The sequence below is a fragment of the Notamacropus eugenii genome, chromosome 4 (genome assembly GCF_028372415.1).
Source record: "Notamacropus eugenii isolate mMacEug1 chromosome 4, mMacEug1.pri_v2, whole genome shotgun sequence".
NCBI lineage: Eukaryota > Metazoa > Chordata > Mammalia > Diprotodontia > Macropodidae > Notamacropus > Notamacropus eugenii.
Genome location: NC_092875.1, coordinates 100,496,673 through 100,524,330, shown reverse-complemented (window position 1 = coordinate 100,524,330; position 27,658 = coordinate 100,496,673). Strand labels below are relative to the sequence as shown.

At 36.3% G+C, this 27,658-nt stretch overlaps 1 long non-coding RNA gene across 1 annotated transcript in view; it reads left to right on the top strand.

The window, feature by feature from the left end:
- The first annotated feature begins 3,441 nt into the window (after positions 1–3,441).
- LOC140498204 (uncharacterized) overlaps positions 3,442–27,658 on the top strand; it is a 59,615-nt gene continuing 35,398 nt past the window's right edge. Inside the window, exons 1-5 of the long non-coding RNA XR_011965022.1 lie at positions 3,442–3,566; positions 21,240–21,515; positions 21,792–21,842; positions 22,491–22,676; positions 23,426–23,486. This is a non-coding gene — a long non-coding RNA (uncharacterized lncRNA). The remainder of the gene's footprint in view (positions 3,567–21,239; positions 21,516–21,791; positions 21,843–22,490; positions 22,677–23,425; positions 23,487–27,658) is intronic.

The following is a 27,658-nucleotide window of genomic DNA, read 5'->3' as shown; positions in this document are numbered from 1 at the left end:
CAATGAACCATTTATACTAATAAAATCTTAAGAAAAAAGTATAACAAGGTCACTATAACTACAGGTATTTAGGAGTAAAAGCTGTGTGAATACTTGCCATCTATGGAATGGACTTAGATAGCTATGCAAGACTTTTCTGTCTAAAATGTACATTGTCTTTGTAGATTTATTTGTATTAATTTGATATAAATCTTCATTTCTTGGTAGAGTCCAGCAGTCAATTCTTACCTTTAGAAATGGGATGGAGGACATGATAATGTGTGTTTCTATAACCACCTCTCATCTTCTGCCCTCAAGGCCAAAGTAAACTGATTCTCAACATGTGATTATGAAATTAAATTGTCCTGCAGGTAGGGAAGACCATTTCATTTGCTCCCACTGCCTGAATGACACTTTGACAAAATTCTCAGTGTGAGGAGATATTCTCTCAAATCTATATCTATATGGTAGGATTAGACAGAAAGATTGGTTAGCTTGTTTTGAGAAAGAAAGTTACTTGGGAAAGAATGATGCTTTAAGAACTCTTTCAATAAAGAAGAAATTACTAAGCATCTACTATATCCAGAGATCTGAAGGAAATACAGAAATGAATCATTCCCTGATTCATGCAGATTCCATTTTGATAGGAAGTGTGAGAGTCATTTAAAGAACTACAGGACTTCAGAGTGTTATAGAACCTCAATTACATCTAACTCGCTCCATATCTAACACAGAAAATCTTCTACAACAAATCTGACAAGTGCTTTCAGAGTTTACCTAAAATCTCTAACTGAGGAGAACATATTAGCATAATTCCCACATTGTGGTGAAACTCATTTTTACTCCTGAGACTCAGATATATCTCTTTCTTTATAGTATAATCATACAGAATTGGATGTTGTCAAATGCTTTCATTGAGGATGAACAGGACATCAAGGTCAACTACCATACTGATGATAAATTCTCCAATTTGAAAAGGCTACAAACCAAGACCAAAGTGGAAGGAGAGTTGGTGCATGATTTTCTCTTTGCAGATAATTGTGCACTCAGTGCAGCCTCTGAAGATGAGATGCAACAAAGTATGGATCAATTCTCTGCTCCCTGTTCTAATTTTGGTCTAATAATTAACACTAAGGAAACATAGGTGCTCCATCAGCCACCACCACACCATCCATACGTGGAACCATCAGTTACAACAAATGGAGAAGTTTTGAATGCTGTGGATGAGTTCATTTCCCTTGCTAGTGTACTCTCCAGGGATGTACACATTGACAATGAGGTTGATGCCTGCATTGCCAGAGCTAGCTCAGTGTTTGGGAGACTCTGAAGAAAAGTTTGGGAGAGAAGAGGTAGTAGACTGACTACCAAACTGAAAGTCTATAGAGCCATTGTGCTGACCTCATTGTTGTATGCTTGTGAAATATGGACAGTCTACCAACACCACACCAGAAAACTGAATCTCTTCCATTTGAACTGTCTTAGGAAGATTCTGAGGATCACCTGTCAGGATGAGGTACCAGACACTGAAGCTCTTGCTTGAGCTGAACTGCCAAACATTCAAACTATGCTTCAGAGAGTGCAACTCCAATGGGCTGGCCACATTGTTCAAAGGCAAAATGTACACATGCCCAAAGCACTATTTTATGGAGAACTCACATGGGGCAGGTGATCACATGGTGGTCAGAGGAAGTGATAAAAGGACACTCTCAAGAACTTTGGATTTGACTATGTAACGTGGGAGATACTGACACAGGACTGCTCAGCATGGCATGCCCACATCAGAAAGAGTGCTGTGCTCTTTGAGCAAAACACAGTTTAGACAGCACAAATCAAATGTAGGATGTGCAAATTTGGGATATCCACCCCAAATATAACACAGGCTATCTGTGCCTGACCTGTGGTAGAGCATTCTGAGCTTGTATTGGTCTGATGAGCCAATTGGACACACTGAAATTTCACTTTATCATCATAATGTCATTTTAATCCTCTTGGAAGACAACAACAAACCAACTAAGACTTTCTGAATAGCTATCAGAAGTCAAGTCTATTCAAGAAGCATTTATTAAATACCTTCTATGTGACAGGTACTGTGTCAAGTGCTGGAGATACATAAAAAAGGCAAAAGACAGTCCCTGTTCTCAAGGAGCTCACAGTAACGTGAAAGTTAGGAAGATGAGACATGGATGGGGGAGAGAAAGACAAGATCATGAGTTCAAGTTACAGAAAACTTGTTGAATTTAAGATGTTCATATATAATAGATGGAAGGAGATACAAACTAAGATATTAAGAAAGAGATTAAGGCTAGTTAAGTAGATTTAAAGATAATTAGCATAAAGATGATAATTGAATCCATAGAAGCTGATTGGATTAATAGGCAAAATAGTATATAAAGAAAAGAGATAAGCACCCAGGACAGACCCTTGAGAGACACTTACCTTTAGGGGGAATGACATAGATAACCATCTAGAAAGGGAAACTGAAAAGCATCTCTCAAAATGGTAAAAAGAATTAAGATATAGTGTCATAGAAACTTAAAGATAAGAGAGCCATGTGGAGAAGAGGGTAAGTGACAGTGTTAAATGTGGTCAAGAAAGGTAAGGATTGAGAAAAGACCATTAGTTTTGACAAGTAAGAGATCACTGCTAAGTTTGGATAGAGCCATTTCAGTTAAATAATGAGTTCAGAAGGCAGACTTTAGAGAGTAAAGAAGAGAGTAAGAGGGAAAGAAGTGGAAGACTCAGTTATGGGTGGACTTCTCATGTAGTTTAACCACAAAAGAAAAAAGCGATGTGGGATGATAACTAGTGAGGGATATATGTATGGGTTTGTAGACAGTAGGGAAGCAACTAAAGCAAGAATGGATAATAGAAATAATATTAGTGATAGAAGAGGCAATCTTCTACATAAGACAGAATCAAATAGGATTAATGCTGTGAATGCAGAGGCATTTGATTTGAAAGGAGAGGAGTTAATTTATTTGAGACAGAAGTGAAGAGGGAGATGAAAAAGGAAAACATTTGAATAGTATGAGATGAGAAAGAGAAATGGCCTCAAATTTTTTTCAATATATTATGAGGCAAAGGTTCTCCTCTGAGAGAGTGAAGGCAAAAGAGTCATGGAAGGATGGAACAGTTTAAGGAGAGATGAAAAGGTTAGGTCAAAACACTACAGAGATGGGAATAATGAATTGATTATGTAAAAAATTATGCATTGCTAAGCTTATGGCCCAGTTGAGATTTTAGAAAATAAATTTATAATGGACCTAATCAGCATGATTTTATGATTATATTTTGTTCTTTAAATTTTAAAAGATCTCTCATGTTGTATGTTTAGCCATTTGTTGCTATCTGTACTGTGTGGGTCCCATTCTCAATTCTTCAAGAGGATAAGTCTCCCCATGAATTCTCCCTTTTGTTGGTAGACCTTTGATTAAAATACTTTTTTTTTTCTTTCAGAGGATTGCATTGTCCAGGAACTTCTCCTTCTCTCACTTGAGGGTTGCATTTTAAACTGTCAAATTTACAGATCCTAAAGTTGCAAAGTCAAGACTAGCACTCCCCAAGATTTCTCCATTTCAGTTTGAAAGGTAGGCCTTCATGAACCCCTCCCACATGGAAAAAATGGTTTCTCTTTCTTGAGAAGATAAGGTTGGAAGAATTTGTAATTGTTTTATTCCAGTTATATGTGATCTCCAGGGATGGATGGAAACCACAATTTTAATTCAGGAAATTGGTTTCTCATAATTCTAGATCCTCCATGACTTTTTTGGCTTCTTCCAGTTCTTGAGATAAGAAGCTATCTTTGGGCTCAGGGAGAGATCATCTTTGACTATCTGGACAGCACAACTTTGAGTAGGTGTACTATATAGACCAAAGTCAGACATGATTCTCTTGTTTACTATTGTTCAGAAAAAGGAAGCAGGAAAAGATAGGTAGTATTTTGATAATGATTTACACTTACTGACCCAGGACCAAGGTGTGGTTCTCCCTAAAATTGTTCTAAACCAATTAAGTCATCCCCAATTAATAAGATAAAAATAAAGTAAGAAAAGAGAGCACACTGCCTTCAAAATTCATCCGGTTTGTGTAGGAACTCCTTCCTGTGTTCATTTTGCCTATATGTACTAAATTTACTTATATATACTAAATATTCCCAGATTGTAGGAACTTCACTATTTGCTCATCACTGTGTCCTCTACACTAAGCACTAAGAAAATGTACTTAATACCTAGATATTGCATTGAATTAGTTTTGCATGATTTTATTGGGAAAATCAGGAAAGGTTTCTGTTTGTTTGTAAGAGGTGATATTTAAGGTGGACCTTCCTCAATGGACCTTTCCAATCAAAGTGAGTAGTAAAGTGTATTCTAGGAATAAAGGAGTACGTCAGCAAATTGCAAAAGGGGAAATTATGGAATTTATTCAGGGATCAACAAGTATCAGAGCTTGGTTAGAAGAAAACGTTTTTTAAGGGAGATAATCTGAGAGGCAAACCAACTTGTGCAAGTCTTTTGATGTCAAGTTATAGAATTTGAACTCTATTTTCATGAGACATTGGAGAACTCATGATGATATTAAAGTAGAGGAGCCATCCTATCACCTAAGAAGGTAATGAACAATGCAAAGAGGAAACACATTTTCCAAAAGGTAGATATGAAACTCACTTAAGCAGATTAATCCATTGAACCATTATAAATGAAGTGTAATAAATAGAAGTTTTAAAATTGAACAAATCCATAAGTATTTACACAGCAAACAGTTTTCATGTTCATGATAGTGAACCATGAAATTCTAACTCTAGCCCTTGGTGGCTATTGTACTATAAGACAAAATGGAAAACATTTAAGAAGATCGAAGTAGGAAGATCAGATGGGTAAATTTTGGAGTAAATTTTGGGGATAGAATTTATAATATGAAAGATAAACTTTCAGTGTTGTAAAGATGGGGAAAACAACAAATAAAAATATAGAATAAGTTGCTATAAAGTCAATGACTACTGAGAGAAGAATTATAGTCTTATCTTTATAAGATCTGATGTAGATATATATGGAATCTTTCATTGGTATACAAACAAAATTAAAACTGACAGGCTATCATAAGTTATTTTGATAGTGAGACAGTTGACTGAAAAATCAAGCAAATATGATTTATTGCAATTAATTTTCCTGATTATAAAACATCTGACTCAGTGAGTAAAACATTACCTTTAATAAAGATCTTCCAATTAGATATATCTCATCTGTCACACCTGGAACATCCTCCATGAGTATACATATGGATACACAAAACAGCCACTCCAAGTTCATGGTCCTCAACTTATGGTTCCTTAGCAATGAATTTTATTGCCAGCCAGAGACATAATTAGTTCAAACTAGAATTCTAATACAAAATTGCATAATGAGAAAATTCCAACAAAACAACCACTGCCCCCCATAAATCTAAGCAATATTCTCTCCTCAGTACATTTGCCATCACTGAGGAGAGCAGCCACATGTAGAAATCAGTAATCCATCAGTGGAACACATACAGTCAATACATGTTCCCAGGGCACATCTGTGGAGGAACAAGTTCTATATCTGATGCTATAGAATCACCATTATCATTTGATATGCCAAAGTTCATCTTACTGGTCCTGATTCAAGTTTGCTCTGTTGATCTCTTGGTTTTTGCTGGGCCCAACTCTCCTGAGGACAGATTCTCTTATCATTGGCACTGCTCTATTTGTCTCATCTGGTCTCATGGGATTTGTTGGTTTTTTAGCACATTGTGTCTGTTTTGCAGTTATTTCCTGTTACAAGCTTCCAATCTAATTTCTTCAGTGCCACATTTGGGCATTCTCAATTTTGTTAGGATGCAGTGTCTCATTATTTATGTTGAAATCCACTAGTATGAATACAGGAGTTGGGGAAGAGAATAAGACTGTGAACTAGACACTGAACTGATTGAGAAAAGAAGGGTGGTGTCCTCCTATTTTGTTAGATAATGTTAGTAAAAGTTTAAGGCAGAGTCTGAACTCAGGTCAGTGAGTCAGTCTGTCAACTAACATTTTGCAAATATCTACTGTGTGAAAGGCAATGGGCTAATTCTGAAAAGACAAAAAAAAGGTATAAAATAGTCCTTGCTCTCAGAATTCACAGTCTAAAATGAGAGGCAACATGCAAATAATTACACATCATAAAGATATGTGAAGGACAATTTGTGGTTTCAGAGGGAAGGCACTAACATTAAAAAGAATTAGGAAAGTCTTGGCAAGAGGTGAAACTTTAGCTTGAGACATGGAGGGAGCCAGTGAAGCTGGGAGGCAGAAAAGAAGAAGGAAGGTATTCTAGGCATGAGGGATAGCCAATGAAAATGCAAAGATGTCAGAGATGGCAGCTCCTTCATCACACTGTGTGAGGAACAATAAAGAGGCATGTATCATTGGATAGCAGAGCATATAGACCAGAGCAAGGTATAAAAAGCTTAGAAAGGTGGGAAGAAACAGGTGGCTGCATAAGCAGTGGTTGCAAAAGTGGAGGATAATAGACAAGATAGGCATAGCATTGCACCCATGGGATGTTAGAATACCTAGAAGAAGGTTTTCTTTGTGTTGGGGAACTTATCTGTGAAAGATTTCTGGGAGGACACAGACAATATTCACCTAGATTAAGAAGGTATGAATAGATTATGACCCATACTGATGGAGGACGTATCAACATTAAAGATTAGATTCATAGATTCATTGAAGACATGATTTCCAGAATCAGGTCCATCACCTTGCACATAGCCAGGTCTAAAGAATATGTTCTGAATTGTGTTGTAGAATGGAGCCTGGGGACTGAGCAGTGGGGACAAGGAGTTGGACTATGTGTCATCCAAGGTATCCTACATCTCTCTAAAGATACTGATTTTGTACTCCAGGAAAAGTGACGTTTTAGAGTAATCACATTCCTTTGAACATATAGGAAAAGGAAACCACTTCTGTGTTTGAAGAGAGTGAATATTTTTCATTCAGATTCTATTATTCTCTACTTAGGCCTAAAGTAAGAAAGATTCATTATTCTAAGCAAGATATTTAATAACAGCCATATCATTCCTTATGGTGGATTTGTTGTATGGGTGTTCAAATGTTCCATATGGTCGTACTAAACTCTGTCTTTGCCAAATTCAATTTGGAAGAAATTGACAATGCCGATGCAATTTTCTTACTTTATAACAATGTCCCATTAGATCCTGAACTTTAGCATCCGGAGAGTAATGACATATATCAAATACCATCATAGAGGCAAAGAAGCTTCATAGCACAGTTTAGAGGGGACTGAAATGGTTTTGAACTTTGTCCATCAGAATGAGCTACAGACCCAGAATGAATTCCCATTGCTACTACTTGTGCAAACTGCTGCATTTTCCTGCAATAATATGTCATCATTAACCATATGTCTCCTTTCCCCCATAATTTTTTTCCTAGCAATATACCATCATTAATTTTTAGTACTATTTCCTGAAGACAGTTGGCTTCACTCCAAGCTTAATGAGTTTGAGATTCGTGAGGTGCAAAAACTGCAGGGGGAAAATGTAAATGCAATAAAATGGGAGTTTGGTGATTCTTTTTTGCAATCACAGATATTGTGTAATAATGGCTAAACATGGTTTTGAGTGTCTCTTCTGATGGAGGTGTGGTCATCGATGCTCCACGGACTTCATCTAAAAACATTCTTCATCTCTCACTTTTGAAGAATGACAAGACTAGAATTCACTGGTCCAAGCAGAGCAAATCAGCAAACCATAAGAACCACTGAATTCCTTTCAGTGAAGAGAATTTCATATAGGCAAAGAAGTATGCCTTTCACATCAAATCATTACATACTTATGACATATTGGCTGTGTTCCCAACACATAGTGAGTTGCCTTGTGAAAGGTGAGAAACTCCTCCTTAGAAGCATTTAAGTAGAAGTTAGGTGATTAATGACCAAAGATGACATAGAGGGACATCTTTCATCATGTGGTCCATTGGACTGGATGCTCTATATAAGACCTTTATTAAGTCTGTCAATCCCTTGGGCCAAGACAGAAGAAGAAAAAGACACTGTTCCTTTCTAAGAAGAGAACCCATCAAAAAATAAAACATTAAGACATATTCATACCAGTTGGCTGGGTAGCATAGCAGGCTGAATTTTACTGATAAGGTAGCATCCTACAGAGAAGTAAATTTGGAGTCAGAGGACCCGGACTGAAATTCTCCTATACATTATTGTTATTCTAACCTTAGATAAGTCATTTAAATTCTGTATCAACTATGTGGATCAGTGAACTGGGCCCAGAGTCAAGAAGATCTGAATTCAAATCCAGCCTCAATCATGTATTAGCTGTGCAGCCCTGAGAAGGTTATTTTACTGTTGTCAGCCTCAGCTATTCAACGGCAAAATGGGAGTAAAAATAGCACCTACTTCCCAGGGTTATGAGGATTAAATGAGATGAAGGTTATAAAGTGCTTAACACAGTGTCTTGCACCTAACAGATAATAAATGTTCTCTTCCCCTTGTCCTTCTGCCACCTGGATGTTAATTCCCATCCTCTAAAAGGAGCAAATGGTCACTAAGGTGCTTTTCAGATAAATCTATGATATATGATTCCATGATCTTAAGTAATAAGGCAAAGAATCCTCAAGTGATTTGCAGGACATCATCCAGGCTTCTGACTTTGAGTTAAGTGTCTTCTTGCAATTTCATGTGGGTTTTTCAGGAAAACAAAGGGGAAGCTTCTTTAGGACTATATCCTGAGGAAAAGGTCATGACATCTAGATACCTGTAGGAAGGGAAGGCAGAAGATGTCCACAATAGAAATTATGAATTATGAAGGTTAATGCATATGCTGAAAGTAAAATATTTCAACTGTTCCCTGAAGTGAATGACCTTAATCATAGGACTAATCTAGGTCCAGTATTTACTGTAGCTTAAGCCTATTAAGTGAGAGCAGAGACTCATTTTCCCTTTCTTTGTGTTGCCAGCACTTAGCATTGTGTCGGGCAAATTGTAAGTGCTTGATAAAAGCTTGTTGATTTGAAATGACTTTACTCCCACCATCCCTGTATACCAGGCAGAGAAAAAGTCTTTATTGTCATTTAGCACATGAAGAAATTTCATGAAAACCAAGGAAAGCAAGCATATTCAGAAGGAGAGATTAGTCAACAACATGAAACACTGCAGAAAGTTCATTAAGGATGATATTTAAGGGGGTGGAAGGGAAGACCAATGGATTCAGCAGTTATTTACTAATTTGAAGATAATAGTTTTAATTGAGTGAGAGTAATTGGAAACCATGTAGGAATATGTTGAGAATTGAGTTAATGAGGGAAAGTCGAAAGTTCTTTCTGCCGAAACATATTACTACCAGTAGGAGATATATATATATATATATATATACACACATATATATATAAATACATATACATATATGTGTGTAATGTGAGTATATGTGCATATATATATATATATATATATATATAATATCTTTAGAATTCAGAATTCCAACCCAATAAAAGAGGCATTTAGTAAGAGACTATTATATTTGAGAAAGTCATGGAAAAATGCCCAGATGACCCACAATAATTCTTGCAGTCATTGTGGAGATAGAATAGAACAGAGCGCTGCTGTTGGAAGGCTAAGTTGGAGTTAAAGAATGAAGCACAAAGCCAGCTTTTTCTTTGTATGGGAGTGTCCTTTCCGGTGCTCAATTATTGCGTTGCCCTTAGGGTAGACTTGACTCCAGGGAGGAAGCAGCAGATACAGAGGAGCATTTAAGAGTTAAGAGAAAGGCAAGAGGACACTTTCACATGGAATGGTCAGGGATAAAATCCTGGAGGCTTTTGAAAAGTGAAATCATTTACTTTGGAAGAGTGACTAGGTGTACAGTGGATAGATCACTGGACTTGGAGTCAGGAAGACTTATGTTCACTTTCAGTCTTCAGACACTACTTGTGTCACTCAGAGCAAGTCACTTAACCCTGTTTGCCTCAGTTTCCTCATCTGTAAAATGAGCTGTCGAAGGAAATGGCAAACCACTCCAGTAACTTTGTCAGGAAAATCCCAAGTGAACTCACAAAGAGGCAGATATAACTGAGATAACTGAACAACCATTTGGGGACTACCTTTTAAGTTTAGGTTGTCTCCTTTGTTCCAACTCTACGTCTAAGGTACAAGCATCAATGGAAGTAGTTAGTACTTTATGCTCTTTTACCTCAGAAAGCCTAAAGGACTTCCCTCTAATTTCTGATGAAGCAAAGCCAGTCATTTGGAAGGTAGCTAACCTAAAAGCAGAGGGTTAAAGGAATACACTTTCTTATATATGTATGCATGTACATATGTATATTTATATATGTGCATAAATATTTATGTTTGTATGCATATATACATTCATGCACATACATATAAATTCATATATACATACATATGTGCATGCATATATGTGTATATATCAGATATAGCTTCTAGTGACCTGCCCAGTTTTCTCGTCTTACTCCTGAGGCTGCTTGGGCAAATTTTCTTTCTCTTCATATTTAGACTGGACTGTTGAAGCTTCATGGTGAGAGGTTACATTCTGGGAAACTTCTTTCTGAACACTCTCTTTACTGATTAAGCCCAATTTCACATTCTTTCTGTTTTAGTGGCAAGTAAGTGGTGAACTAGATAAAGTCAAGAAGATTAGAGTTCAAATCTATCCTTAGACATTTACTAGCTACATAACCCTAGGCTAGTCACAATCTCTTTCTGCATCAATTTCTTCAATAGAAAATGGGGCTTATAGTAGCATTTATCTTTTAGTGGTATTATGAAGATCAAATGAAATAATATTTTGAAAGAACTTAGCAAAGTGTCTGACTCTTGATAAGTGCTTCTTCCTCTTCCTTGTGGTGAAATTGCTTAGATTCATAAATGCAAAACCCTGTCGTAGGACCTGAAAAATACCAAGACAAATCAAGGATGAATAGCCTCTGACCTCAAGGAACATTGATCCTAGTGAGGGAGGGATGATATAGTAAGATAATTTCATGAGGGAAGAAAGAACACTAAGCAATAGCGAGTTTAAGCAAGGCCTCTCATAGAAGTGTGATAGGTATAGAGCCTTGAAGGAACCTAGGAATTTCAAGAGATATACGTGTGTATGGGGCGGGGGGTGATCTGTGGGGGAGTCCATTGTAGGTATAATGTAAAGGCACAGAGACAGGAGATATCAAGTCCAAGATACAAGTAGGACAATTTGGCTTGATGACAATGTAGAAAGGGGAATAGTGTATGATGAGCCTAGATAGGCTTTCTCCAATGTGTGCAACATTTTCAATGTCATACTGAGGAGGCTCATCAAGCACTTTGATAGGAGGCATGATGTGGTTAGGTTTGTACTTTAGGAAGATTGTGGTTGCAGCTCTGTGGAAGATGGAATGGATAGATGAAAGCTTAGAAACAAAAAATAAAATTAAGAATACGTTGTAAAAATCTATAGGTCTGAATTAGGATAGTAGCTGAGGTAGAGGAGAGAATGGGATAGATGTGAGAATATTTTGAATTTGGAATCAATCACACTTGGCAATGTTAGACCGGATATGGAAGAGATAAGGTATTGGCAAGAGCAAAGAATGATTCTGCCTATTTCACTGAATCAGGGAAAGTTGAAGAAGAGGTGAGTTTAGTTGAGGAAGATAAGTCAATTCCATTTTACACCTGTTTAGGTTGAAAATCCTTCTAGAGATCCAATTGGAGATTCTGATAAGCTGGGGATAATGTGTGACTAGAGGTTAGGAAAGACATTAGAGTTGAATATAAAGGTCTAGGAGTCATCTGCTTATATTTGAGTACTGAGCATGTAGGAGATTTTGAAATAATTAAGAGTGATAATGTAGAGATAAAAAAAAAATAGTCTCAGGACAAAATCTTGGGATATATCTGTCATAAGAGATTTGGAAGGATGATAGACTAGAAAAGAGGCTGAGAAAAGTAGTTGACTTTCACATGGGAGAAATATGGAAATTAAAGAAAGCAGGAAGATTCAGAAGAACATTAAACACTGCAGAGAGTTCAATAAGAATGAAATTTGAGGGGGAAAGACCATTATACTTAATTAAATTTATTTACAGATTTGAAGATAATCATTTTAATTGAATGGGGGCTATTGGAAGTTATATTGGAATGGGTTGGAAAGTAGAAGCAATGAATGTACACTTGAATTTTTCTAGTCATCTGGCTGGGACATGGATGAGAGATATAGAATCTAGACATATGTTTGGGGAAGATTTGAGTACATTTGTAAGTATAAAGGAAGAATATAATGCATAAAATTAGAAAATAGACAGGGTAGTAATTATGAAGTCAAAACTTTAGGAGAAAACAGAAGGATATAAGATCAAAGGCACACATCATCATCTTAAAATCGTATTTATATAGAAATTTAAGGTTTATAAAATATACATATGCTACATCATTTGATTCTCAAAGCAACCTGTGGGGTAGTCACTATAATTATTCCCACACTACAGATATAGAAACTGAGGCTGTAAAAGATTAAGTGACGTGCCTAGGGTCATAGATCTAGCAAGAATAAAGAGGCAGCATTTAAGCATACTGACTTTAAGTACAAGTTTAAGGTCAGAGGGTAAAGTCTACTTCTTCATAAGAAACAGAAGGAAAAAATAAAGAATGAAAGATGATATTGAGGGGTTTGAGGTATAGAGCATAGAGAACAGTAGGAGGTTCATTTTTTTCTGCAGTGACTTAATTGCATCACATAGAAAATATGGGGCAAAATATTTTTTGGGAAGACCCAAAAAATGGGTCTTCCATTCTGGATTTTGAATCCAATTCTTTATTCACCTTTATGATTTAAAAAGTGGAGGGCTGAAAATTATCTTAAATAATTTGAATATTTCTGATAAAATTGAATTCTTTGGTCATCAATGGTGTGGCACCATGATAGGCAAAAACAAAAAAAAAGGTAATTTAAACATAGGGTATAATTTTAGTTTCTGAAAGGATCTGAGATCAAAATTTTGCTAAACTGTTTTAGTGAGAATACATCTGGAGTAGTAGGCTCTCTTCTTTCTGGTTGATACATGCTCAAAGAGAGAGTTTTGGATAAGATGATAGCTTTAAGTTGAGGATGACTGAGACTCATGATTGTTTGATATAAGTGTGGAAATAACCGAATTTTTTGGGGGGAAAGAGTAACCAAGCAAGGGCAGGAACACTGATAATCATCTTCAAATACCTCAAAAGCTGTCAGGTGAAGGAGGAATTAGAGTTATTAATGTTAGCCTCAAAATGGAAAAACTAGAACCAATGATCAGGGATTAGAGGGAAGACAATACGTCTCAGTGAAAGGTAAAAACTTTAAACAATCAGACCTTTGTAAAACGTGAATGGATTGTCTGGGAAGGCAATGGGTTGAACATGTTTGGAGTGTTGGAATGGAATCTGAGTGACATTTGTTAGAAATGTCGTGTTAGAAATTCCCCCATCAGATGGAAATTCAAATAAGTGACCTTTAATGTCCCTTTCAGCCTTGAGATTCTATGATTCTTGGAGTTCATTCACATCCTTAGAAAAGTTTATCATGTTTTGATCCTGGCAATGTTGGGGTTAGTAAATATATCTATTACAGAGTCCATAGAATACAGAGCAACATCACCACCTAGTGGCCACATAGCCTGAGTTGGATTCAGTCAGTCAAGCTATTAAGTGCTTATCTGGAATATATAACGTTCTAATAATTAAGGTCTTGTGCTACAGTTTCATGCATGATATTGTCCTTGTCCTCAAAGCGCAGTCAATCTAGTACCCTCAATTAAAATATGAACAAGAATTCAATGTGCGTATTCAGAGGCAGTGTTCTGTCTTGGAACAGAACGGAGAGGATGATTCAGAAATTGTGCTTGGTGAGAAATGGACGAGATTCTTTTAAGCAGGCTTCCTGGAGGGAATAGATCTGGAACAATAGTTTTATATTAGATCATAAAATCTAGAATTAGGAAGGGACTTCGAAGTTTATTGAATCCTTCCTGTAAATGAGTACACAACACAATGTGCTATGCACCATCCCTAATATGTAACTGTCCAGCTCCCACTTGATGACATTCACTGATGGGGAGCTAAGTATTCTGCTGAGGCAAAGCTTACTTTACTTCTGGAAGGGCTTTGTTGGAAAGTTTTACTCAATATCCATCTAAACTTGACACCTCACAACTTCTACTCATAGTTTCTGATTCTTCCCTCTGGGGCCAAGCTGAACAAGGCCAATGCCTCTTCTGCATAACAAGTCTTCAGATATTTGAAGACTGCTATTAAGTCTTGCCTTTTAAAGAATAACAATCCCAGGTTCTTTCCAGAGATCTTCAATAGTCTGAATATATTGAAAGGAGTATCAAGAGAGTTTCTGCAAAGTTACCTGGAAAAATAATCTGAATAAAGCATCTCAATGAGGGTAAAGACTGGGGGGAGTAAAGGGCACCTTGAACATCAGTGGGAAGAACATACAATTTTTTAAAATCCAGACTAGATTTGGATTTTAGTTCTGGCCTGCTCAGTGAAATGTTCTGTGAACTGGGGGAAATGATTCAAAATTTCAAACCCTCAATTTCTTTTTCTTTCAAATAAAAGCTAGAAGAAAGAAAATAGAGGTTTCTCCTATCTCTTACAATTTATTGTCTAAGGCTTTATATTGTATATTCAAGGTTCTTTCCAGATCTAGTGCTATATAAATCTAAGCACATAGAACCATTTCTGGAATCATCAAATCTTTCCTATCTGTGTTTCTTACCATTTTAATTAATCAAGGGCCAAACTTCACATGTAACCTTTTCCCAGGAAAATAAAGAAAACTAATAGTCAACCTTTGGCATAGGATAGTTTTGATTGTGCCTTAACTAGACAAAGAGATATGTACTAAATGACCAACACAGAACCAAAGTTTTTAAAATAATGTCCCCTTATATGGTTACATCAGTTTCATTTCTTATCCTATTGCCATACCGATCTTCAGTGTTACCATAAAGTCTCAACATGTGCTTTCCAATTAATCAAAATTTGCAATAATTTTCAGTTAATTGTCTAAGTAAAGTAAATGCAATGTTTGTGGATACTTACTAAATTATTGTTGTTTTCAAAATTTCCTACCCTCATTGTCCTTCTGCAACTCTTGAGACTTTCCAAGGGTCAACTTGAGTGAAACTAGACTCCTGCTTCCCCTTAAAACCTTTCCAGCCAGTCTATAAATGATCTTTCCACACTGTGAGCTACTGCCAAGACAATATTGCTCAGCCTTTAATTGTTTCTTAACTGGCTCATTGAGTCTAGCCTCCTGGAAGCTGCAACCAGATTTCATGTTTCTTCTGTATCCACCATAATACTTGGCATAATGTTTTAATCATACTTCTATAAATTAATCAAGGAAAAAATTATTTCACTGGAGTAGCATCTCCCTACATTAATGAAGATTACAACTATTTATGATCTATTTCATGAATCTGAGAATGTTTACTGAGTCTCAAACAAAACATATAAGTATCAGAGGTGAGAATTGAACCCAGGCCCTCCTGACTCTAATTTTAGTATATTCTCCACTATATTATGCCACTGTATATTGGATTATACATATATAGCTCAATAAATTCTCATTGATTAATTGAATTTGTATAATTACTTTGCATTCAGAAGAAGATACAGAATGAAAATGCATGTACATTCTCTAAATTTTGTGACATACGGATGAATGATCAATCTTAGGTTATTAAAGAGGTCCACAGATTTCAGAAAATATTCCTGAATTTTTTATTAATATGAAAAATGATATCTATGTGCTCTCACAATGGTCCTTCAGAGTCATTTCTAGGGACAAAATCTTGGACTTCATGTGCAGCTCATAAGGGTGATATTATTAATATCATTATCTACTCAGAGAATACCAAAAATGTTAGATAGCTATCATCAATTTTTTGTTAACTTAAGTAAAATGTGGTTTGGTTCTTTAAGTGTATGATTGTCTTTCTCCTTATAATTAATATAAAATTATTTTATTCTTCTCATTAATATTATCTTTCCTGTATAGAAATCCTTGTACTTCAAGGACAACTAAGTTCAAATAAAGGTAAGGAGGTATTTTCAAATAATCAGCATTTATGTCATGATTTAAGGTTGGTAAAGCACTTTTAGCTTTATTTGCTATCTCATTTTATCCTTCCAACAATGCTGTGTAAAAGGAAATTTCATGATCCCCATTTTTCAGAGGGGAAAGTCAAGGCTCTTGCATTAAGTCATTTGTTTAGGGTCATGTAGCTTGATTGTCAGAGACATGATCTGAACCTAGATCTTCCTGACTAAATTCAGCATTCTAGTAATCCTATCACACTTATTATTATGATGATTCCATGACCTCTTTGCAATTCCTCCAATCAGTTAATTTGAAATTCTTTGAACATAATATATCCTCTCCTCTTGAATAACTGAATAGATTCCTTGAGATAAAAAACTAACAAAAAAATCTGTTAGACCAGCAAAATTAGGAAAGCAAAAGGAAATAAATGATATGAAACTCACATAGATCATTTTAAAAGACTTTCAATATAATCAGCCCAACTTTTGAGTGGAAGGATTCAATAAATATTTAGAGATCTGATGATTTTACTGTGTAGTTGTCCTAGCCTAGAAGGCAGGCCGCATACATATCTTGGGCGTTCTATTTCCTAATTTGATAAATTGTGATAAGTCTCTCTATCTTTCTGTGCCTCAGCTACATCTCCTTTAAAATGGCTTAATAAAAAGACTTGTGCAGATTTCAGGGTTCAAGATGACATGGTACAGGCAGCAACCAAGCTAAACTCTCCCAACATTCCACTACAACAACTTTAAAAATCAGAATACAAATGAACTTTTGGAGTCAAAAAAAGATCTAAGTGAGATATTTTCTTAGCCTAAAGCAGTTTAGGAGGTTGGCAGAAATCTGTAACAACTTTGGTGGAAGTCTAAACAGAATATATGCATTGGATTGCAGGTACCTTTGGCTGACGTGAAAAGCAGAGGCAGAGGCAGCAGCTTGACCAGCAATCTTAGGAGCCCTCAAAAGAAAGACTGAAAGGGGGTAGGACAACTAAACAAAAAAAAATTACTGGCCCTATGTGCACCTGTGCTGATTAGCAACTCTATTGCCCAAAGCAGTTATGGGTTACACTTCCAGGGAAGAAAGGAACACTTGTGATTAGTCACAAGAGAGCAGATGTCTTGGTCACAATTACAAGACACAGAGGAAGACTAGTGCTTGTGGCTGCATAAGCATTGGAAACCTGGTCACAGTTAAAGAACCCAGAGAAGTATTAGCACTTGTGGCTGGTGGGGAGCAGGGGCAAGTACAGACCAGGAGGGCAGTGACCTCTCCTTGAATCACACTACTTGGGAAGCACCAAAAATTTGCACACACACACACACACACACACACACACACACACACACACACACACACACAAACTAGCTCTGAAAATAGCAGAAAAAAGTCTGAAGCCCAATTGGGACAGTGATTCCTTAGTCCCAGGTCAGCACAATCCAACACTTTTTTTTTTCAGAGAGACAATTGGAGCAGAATGACTTACCCAGGTCCACACAGATAGCAAGTACCTGAGGTTGCATCAGAGCCCAACTTAACACAAAGTTCAAAGTCAAGATGGTGGTGACATGGCTAATAAGAAAATATGTTTTACCTGTATAATTGACATATTTTTTGCTTGCCTTCTCAGGGTGAGAGGAATGGAAGGGAAAGAATTCAGAACTCCATTTAAAAAAAGGAAGTAAAAATGAATAAATAATAAATTAGCTATTAATGCGTTTTAAAAGGTATATGCTTTTTGTTCTGTAAAGCCCTAAAGTAATGATATATAAGCTCTGCTATCCTTGATTTTATGGGCTGTCCAAACTATGTAAGCTCTGTGGCATGACTCAGGACACAGCAGGAAAAGGAGAAATAATAATTTTCCTAAGTGAGCAAACTTCTCAGTCAGCCACTCCTCAACTTTTAGATGACAATGTCATAGTCAGCTAGAAAGAAACTCGAATCATTAATCTGTAGCTTAAAATGTATTCTTCCCCACAGCAAATTGGCTAATTAGTTCATACTGTAGGTATGATCTAATTGGCAAAAATGGAATAGTAGAAAGAACAAAGAAGATGGACTTCGAGCTAATAGATCTAAATCAGAGTTCTTCGTTACCATTTAGAATCTGCATGACCATAACCAAGTGACCTAAGATTAATGTCAGTAAGAGGAGGTCTAAAATCTGATGATCCAGTGAGATAAATGATGGAAATGAAAGTATTTTCTATGAGTAAAATGCTACATAAATGTAAATGAAATTGGGTTCTACTGACCAAGTGTGAATTTCTCATTCTGGATGGAGTATAGAATATGAAATAATATATATTTATTTCTTTGAGATGATTCTGCTATGAAGGTAATATAGCTAGAAGAATGAGGAAGATTGAATTAGACAATCTGGTCTACCTCTGTGATGTTTAGTAAGTCACTTAAACTTTCTGGGTTTCAGTTCCTTCATCTATAAAATGAGAAACTTGGATAATATATTTCTGAGGTCCTTTCTAACTTCATTTGTATTTTTATACATACATACCTACATACATACATACATATGCAAACACAGTGTGTATATATATATACACCCACATATATGTATATATACATACACACATATAATATACACATGCATATATGCACATACATACACACATATACATATGTGTGTATACATATATGTGTGTATGTGTGTAGTTGGTTGGTGGTTGTCCTTTATGTTCAAAGAAGAACAAAATGATATCACTATATTGAGACCAAGGTACAGAGTATCCTACTGTGACTGTTCAGTTCAATATGAGCTCAGAAAGTTCTACCACAGATAAGGCAAAAAATGGTCCATATGAACATTTGGAATGGAGATGTCTCTAAATTTGCACATCTCACATTTCTTTTGAGCTACTGTAATTGTATTTTGCTCATAGAGCACAGCGTCTTCATTGGTGCATGCTGGATGATCCTGTGCCAGTGTCTCCCACTTCTCATAATTGATTCAAGTTCTTCAGAGAAACTTTGAGAGTATCCTTATATCACTTCTTCTGTTCTCTGTGTGAATGTTATCCTTGTGTGAGTTGTCCATAAATTAGTCTTTTAGGCAAATGCATATGTGGCATTCAAACAATGTGGCCAGTGCATTGGAACTGAACTCTCTGCAATAGAGTGTGAATGTCAATTAAGCTAGAGAAAGGACCTCAGCATCGGACCCTTATCTTCCAAGTGATCTTCAGAATCTTCCTAAGATAATTGAAATTGAAGGAATTCATTCTCCTGGCATGACATGATATACTGTCCAGGTTTCACATGTATACAATGATAAAATCAGCACAATGACTTTGGAGACCTTCAGTTTCATAGGGAGCCCAATACTTCTTCTCTCTCATGCCTTCCTTCAGATCCTCTCCAATACTGCACTAGCTCTGGAAACATGTGTGTCAACATCATTATCAATGTGTATATCCCTGGAAAGTATGCTTCCAGTATAAGTGAACTTGTCCACAGCATTCAAAATTTCTCCATTTTTTTGCAATCAATGGTTCTAAATACAGATAGTACAGTGCTAGCTGGTAGAGAACCTCTGTTTTCTTTATGTTGATTGTTAGTCTCAAATTAGCACAGGCAGCAGATAATTGATCCATACTTTGTTGCATTTTAGTCTCAGAGGCTGCATTGAGCACACAATCATCTGAAAATCGACATCACCCCTACACATACACAAATTAATATATATGCATGTATATATACATATATGGGTGTATGGTTTATATATACATATATGTGTGAATGTTTATATATACATATATGTGTATGTGTTTATGTGTGTGTGTGTGTATATATATATATATATATATATATATATATATATATATATATATATATATATATATACATATATATATAGGATCATTCTGATACTATCTCATATTTGTTTAGGACTTCACAATTTACAGAATATTTACTTATCAACCTTCAGAGATAAAGAGTAAAATATGGTTATCTCTATTTTGAAGATGGAGGAATCTGGGTTTCCAAGTGTATAAGTGGCCTTCCAGCGTAACATTTCTAGTTAATTATTGGGATAGCTAACCTTCCAACTCAATGTTCATCTCTGAAACTGAAACCACTTTTCCATCCAAATAAATACCACCAGCCAAGCAATTGAACTATTGAGGTAGCATTAAAAGTCTGTGGTTCCTCTTTTCTTTTCTGAATATTGAAAATCTGGTAAGTATGTGTATGACATTACTGAGAAAATCATGCAATAGACTGACTCTACTAATTCATGTGTGGATGCTAATATACATACTTCTTTATCAATATGATTGCATTTTGCTCAATCTATAAGTTGATTTATTTACGATTTTACATACTCATCAGTCTCTGAGAACTCTGAAGGACAAAGTTGTAGAAATATCAAAATAAAGAAGCTGAAAATCAAGATATTCTCTCCTAAATTCAAATAGATATGTTGATATGGGGATAAAAGGCTTGAGGCTAAGATAAAGAAAAATTCTAATCCCGCAGACTGTGTCTCCTTCTGGTAAATACTTGAAGGGAACAAGGAGTGAGAGACCACATCATAGAGGAATTAGTCACTCCAGTGGTCAGAAGACAAGTTTCAAGAAACCATTCTGCCATAATGTTCCTGTGTGACCTAGAACAATCACCAATCTGTGATTTATTCATCATAATGTTCCAGTTAGAGATGATAATCTTTGCCCAACATATGTCCAAGTCTTATTCCAAGGATTCAATGAAGTGATTGATGTATGTGAAAGTGTTTTTCAACCACAAAGTTTCCTATGTGAATTAATGTGTAATAGTGAACTGCAACTTACAATCCTCTATACAGAAGAGTCTGGGGACCCTATTCCTGGAAAGACATGATGATTTTTATTAAAAGCATACCTACTCCTCAATTTGGAATATGTTCATTCTATAATTGGTTCAGGTCTGATAAATACATGAAGAGATAAATTGTTTGTCCATAGCTGATGCATGACCAAAGTCACTAGTCGACTCATGTCAATCTCTTATTCTGTCTCCCTTTTCTGACTACATTTTGATGAGCTCAGAGACCTCAGATTCTACCCATCTGAGGCTGATTTGAGACTATGAATGTGTTCTGCTCTTTGTCTCTTTTTACTTATTCTTTCCTATTTTAGGTGAAGGAGATTGGAAGTGACTATGATCTCATGAGTTTCAAAAAGTTAGGAGAATGAGTCACTAGAAGTCATGAAACTTGAAGCCATGCCAGAATTTTCTGGAATTTGATTAGGAGTCAAGACCCAAGCAACATGCCCAGTCCAGTGCAGTAACAGATGAAGAATCACATATCCATTAGCCATACATCATATGGAAAGAACTTGGTGGAATCAATTTTAAATATGAGTGCCCTCTCCCCAGGAAATGAGGTGGAATATGAGAGAGTGTGTCTCCAGGTATTTTTGGGAAAATATTTGTGTTTCTATACTTTCCATATCTTTTTAATAAATACCATTTTGCAAAAGGTAATTGATGTTAACTGGCTACCTGGAATTGAGGTGCTAATCATTGACTGTTAACAGTAGAAATGGGAACACATCTGAATGGGTGCTTGAAAAAAGACATGCTAAAACAGGTTCTGGAGGAGAAACAGCACCACTCTGGAAAAGTAAGTCCAGAGGATAACTTACAGATACAAGTACTTTTACCTTTTCTGTTGTTTTGTTTTGCAGGTCAATGTGTTGAAGCCAAGAAAATTGAAACAACTGGCCTAAAGTTACTAAGTCAGTCAGTCAATTATTTAAAAATAATTATTAAATGTCATAATATGATAGACACTGCCTAAGTGGTTGGGACACAGAGAAAGGGGGGGCAAGTATTCTTGTAGTCAAGAATTTCAAATTATAAAGGGGAAGAAAATATGTTATCAACAGGGTACATACAAGATATATAAAAAGGAACAGTAAGGATCACACAAGAAAAGTAAAGGAACAGTAAGGATCACACAAGATTTAGAAGTTACAAGATGGAAGAGATGGGAATTTGAAATGAGATATTAGAAAAGAAGAGATAAAGACAACATTCAAGAATAACCTATTTTGGAAGGAGGGAACTAAGTATAATCCTCTAGGAGTAAAAAAAAGGGGGGGGGAGGGGGAGCATTTAGAAGAGAGTTTCCAAGAATTCCCTTTTGCAAAGACCAGAACTAAAACTGATTAGATATTTTAAAATGGAATTACAAGAAGAAAGAAATAGAGAAAGGTGCACATAGTTGTTAAATTTTAAGAAAATATGGGGAGATGTACTCTTTACTTTTTAATGGGATAAGAAACAACTGTCTTTTCAGAGCCCTAATAAGCTTAAGGGTCATAGACAAAGATAAACATGACAAAGGGTTAATGTCTAGTTTCATTCTCTTTTCATGTTCTCAGGAGGATCCAAATCAAAAATTAAAGTATAGAGGACTATACTGGAAAAGAAAGGAAGAGGTAGGTGAGATATCATTAACACATTATAAAGTTGAATAAGAAGAAACATCAGAGGAAATTGGAAACAATGCCTATAGGATTTGAGATTTGTGCTGTTTTGAAAGAAGCAAGGAAAACAAGGAAGAGAAGGTGAGTATGGAGAATGTAATAGGCATGGGGACACCCAGAGAAAAGAAAGAGAAACAGGACATGGAATGTTATATATGAGAAAGGGAAAGTAGGCTGCTCTACCTCTAAGGTACAGTGTTTGGGGCTGATTAACACATAAGAAGAATGGAAATCAAAAATAGAGGGCAGGATATGAAAAGGTTTAAATGACAAATGACTTCGTATTTGATCTGGTTTTAATAGGAAACCATTGATGTTTACTGAGAAGGGTGGTGACAGGGTCAAGTCTATACTTTAAGAAAAGTCACTTTGACTCTGAAGTGGAGGAGGCATTAGAGTGAGGAGATAAAAGACATGGGGACCAATTTAAAGGTTATTTCAGTAGTCCAATCAGTCAGCCAGTCAATCTATAAGCATTCCTTAAGCAGTTGATTTGCTAGGTATTGTGATAAGTGCTAATAAATGGTGATGAAGGACTGCATTAGGGTGTTAATTGTGGGAGTAAGAAAAAGTGAATATATAAAAGATATGTTATAAAGTTAGGAAAGACAACATTTGGCAATAGATTGAATATGTTGAATAAATGCAAGGAGCAGATGTTGAGAGAGACCTGAGGTTTTGAGCATAGTTAATAGATAAGATGGTGATATCTTTGACAGTGATAAGAAAGCTATGAAAAACAAAGGGTTTGGGAGAAAAGATAATAAGAATTCTTTGGCATATATTGAGTTTAAGATATCTATGGTGTATCCACTTTGAATTGTTTATAGGCAGTTGGTAATGCTGCAGTGGAGATCAGGACATACGAGACTATTGCATAAATACAAATATGTAAGTACAATGTCAACAAAACTTAACGTATTTTAGTGGGGGGAGTTGGGAAAACATTGAGAATGAAAGATATCAAGAAACGTTTTATTTAGGAAGTGGTACCTAAGCTGTACAATGAATGGACCCAGTTGAAAATATTACAGAGGTATTTTCCAGCATGAATATAAAACTGGGTCACCTCTTCCCAAACAGACCAGAATTAATTGAAATCTTGTTTTTCTTCCCTTTCCCTTTGGCATTGTATGTTGTCTCTCTTCTCAAGCATTGTCCACATTAAAGGAAGTCATACATGGCACCTCATATATAATTCATGCAAACGCTTCAAAGGGTTTATCCTGCTTCAATAATATCCAGTAATTCTAATTTGACTTTCAGTACACTCTGCCTATTTATCTAAAATTGTCCATAATTACATTTAACAGCTAATGAACTCTATTTCAAAAGTGGAGCTGGACCAAAGAAACTATTGCTATTATTATTGTTCAGAGTGTTGTTGTTATTTTAGTTTTTGGGACTTAATGACGCTTTCAGAAAAGAAATGGTAGATTCACAGTCCACAGCTAATGATGACAGTCATCCATCAGTTTATGTTTTAATAATTTTTGAATATTTCTACATCAGTATCCTAAATGAGCCCTTTATTTATTCAAAGTGAGTTCTCTTGATATTAGTAAAGTCACTGGTGATCTGGTGAGATGAAAGAGGTAGAATCTCTAACCACTGAAGATATAAATGGATACTTACCAATTTTTTTTTTTTAAATTCCCTTTCCTTTTCTTAAATTAAATTTATTTTTAGTTTTCAACATTCATTTCCACAAGATGTTTAGCTCTGAATATTCTCCCCATCTCTCCCCTTCCCCCACCCCAAGATACCATGCATTCTGATTACCCCTTTCCCCAAATTGCCCTCCCTTCTATCACACCCCTCACTTCCCCTATCCCCATCTTCTCTCTTTTCTTCTAGGGAAAGATAGATTTCTATACCCCATTGCCTGTATTTCTTATTTCCCAGTTGCATGCAAAAACAATTCTCAAAATTCATTCCTAAAACTTTGAGTTACAACTTCTATTCCTTCTTGCCTCCTCACCCATCCACACTGAGAAGGCAAACAATTCAATACAGACTATATATGTGTAGTTATGCAAAAGACTTCCATAATAGTCATGTTGTAAAAGACTAATAGTATTGCCCTCCATTCTATCCTGCCCCCCATTTATTCTATTCTCTCTTTTGACCTAATTCCTCCCCAAAAGTGTTTACTTCTAATTATACCTTCCTCCCATTTGCCCTCCCTTCTATCATACCCCCCACACTCCACTGATCCCCACTTCCCCTATTTTCCTGTAGTGGAAGACAGATTTTCATTCCAAGTTGAGTGTGTATATTTTTCCCTCCTTAAGCCAAATGTAATAAGAGTAAGGCATACTTTTTCCCTCTCACCTTTCCCCTTTTCCCCTCCATTGAAAAAGTTTTCTCTTGCCTCTTTTATGAAAGATAATTTGCCCCATTCCATTTCTCCCTTTCTCCTCCCAATATATTCCTCTCTTACCTCTTAATCTTATTTTTTAGATATCATCCCTTCCTATTCAACTCACCCTATGCCCTCTGTCTCTGTCTCTGTCTCTCTCTCTGTCTCTCTCTGTCTCTCTCTCTGTCTCTCTCTGTCTCTCTCTCTGTCTCTCTCTATATATATATATGTGTGTGTGTGTGTGTGTGTGTGTGTCTGTGTGTGTGTGTAATCCCTCCAACTACCCAAATACTGAGAAAAAGTTTCAAGAGTTACAAATATTATCTTTCTATGTAGCAATATAAGCAGTTCAACTTTAGCAAGGCCCTTATTATTTCTCTTTCTTGTTTACCTTTTCAAGCTTCTCTTGATTCTTGTATTTGAAAGTCAAATTTTCTATTCAGCTCTGGTCTTTTCATCAAGAATGCTTGAAAGTCTTCTATTTCTTTGAATGACCATTTTTCCCCCTGAAATAGTATACTCAGTTTTGCTGGGTAGGTGATTCTTTATTTTACTCCTAGTTCCTTTGACTTCTGGAATATCATATTCCCTTAATATAGAAGCTGCTAGATCTTCTGTCATCCTGATTGTATTTCCACAATACTGGAATTGTTTCTTTCTAGATGCTTGCAATATTTTCTTCTTGACCTGGAAACTCTGGAATTTAGATACAATATTCCTAGGAGTTTTTCTTTAAATATCTCTTTCAGGAAGTGATTGGTGGATTCTTTCAATATTTTGCTCTCTGATTCTAGAATATCAGGGCAGTTTTCCTTGATAATTTCATGAAAGATGATGCCCAGGTTCTTTTATTGATCATGGCTTTCTAGTAGTCCCATAATTTTTAAATTATCTCTCCTGGCTCTATTTTCCAGGTCAGTTGTTTTCCCCATGAGATATGTCACATTGTCTTCTATTTTTTCATTCTTTTGGTTTTATTTTGTAATTTCTTAGTTTCTCATAAAGTCCTTACTTTCCATCTGCTCCATTCTAATTTTTAGAGGACTATTTTCTTCAGTGAGCTTTTGAACCTCCTTTTCCATTTGGTCAATTCTGCTTTTTAAAGCATTCTTCTTCTCATTGACTTTTTGGACCTCTTTTGCCATTTGGATTAGTTCATTTTTAAAGATGTTATTTTCTTTAGCATTTTTAATGTCTCCTTTAGCAAGCTGTTTACTCGCTTTTCATGATTTTTTTACATCACTCTCATTCCTCTTGCCAATTTTTCCTCCACCTCTCTTATTTGATTTTCAAAATCATTTTTGAGCTCTTCCAGGGCCTAAGACCACTGCATATTTTTGGAGGTTTTGGATGTAGAATCCTTGACTTAGATGTCTTCCTCTGATGGTATGCTTTGTTCTTCCTCATCCAAAAGGATGGAAGAAAATACATGTTCACCAAGAATGTAACCTTCCATAGTCTTATTTTCCCCCTTTTGGGACATCTTCCCAGCCAGTTACTTGACTTTTGAGAGTTTTGTCAAGTGGAGGGTATGCTCTAGGAATCTGGAGGTTCTCAGTTCCTCCAGGGTGGCACAATAAAGGGAGAGGAGTTTACTCTTCCCCTGGCCTGTGCTCTTGTCTGGCAGCAACAAGCATTCTTTTCTGCCCTGAAACTGTGAGTAGAATTTCCTCTCCAGAGCCTCCACCAGCTGTACCATATGAAAGCTCCTCCTTACTCCTGGACCACCACTCAGGACTGAGACTCAGGTCAGCTGCTCAAATCTCTCAGGGTCTTTAGGCTGTTCTTAGGTCTTAGGCTGAGGGCTCCAAAAATGGATGCTTCTGCAGTATTGGCTGCTGCTTCCCTGGGACTGGGCCAGGACTTGCTACCCTCTTACCCAGATAAAAGAGCTTTCTTACTGACCTTTGAAGGTGTCTTTGGTGTTTTGAGGTTGAGGAATCTGGGAATTGCAGCTCCTACCCATGATTCTGTGCCCTGAATCCTGTTCCAGTCCTGTCCATGGCATGTAGTATGGTCATGGCTATGCTGCGCTGTGCTCTGCTCTGAGCCTGGTGTGAAAGACTTTTCCTGCCGGCCTTCCAGACTGCCTTGGGCTAAAAATTTCTTTCACTCTGTCTTTTTTTTTTTTTTGTAATGTTTAACAATCACTGCCATACAATTGCGATTTTATCCCTCCCCACCTAATCCCCACTACCCCCCTCCCTCCCCACGACTGCATACAATTCTGTATAGATTCTACATACACTTTCCTATTGAGTATATTTTCACTATAGTCATGCTATGTAGTCAGACTAAGATAAATGAAAGAAATCGTATAACAAATCAGAACATGATACACAAACACATACACATACACAAACATGATCTGCTACAATATGTGAGTGACTTCCATATTTCTCTCTCTGAGTGTGGCAGGCATTTTGCCTTGAGATTCTCCATTGGGATTTTTTTTTTTTTTTTTTTTTTTTTTTTTGGTAAGAAGTTCTTGTGTTATTACAAAAATCTAAGTCTACCAGAAAAAACTCTCACACACTGTGGTTGTTGTTGTGCATAAAATTCTCCTGGTTCTGCTCCTTTCACTCAGCATCAGGTCATATAAGTCCTTCCAGGCCTCTCTGAAGTCTTCTTGTTCATCATTTCTTATGGCACAATAGTACTCCATTACATTCATATACCATAATTTATTCAGCCATTCCCC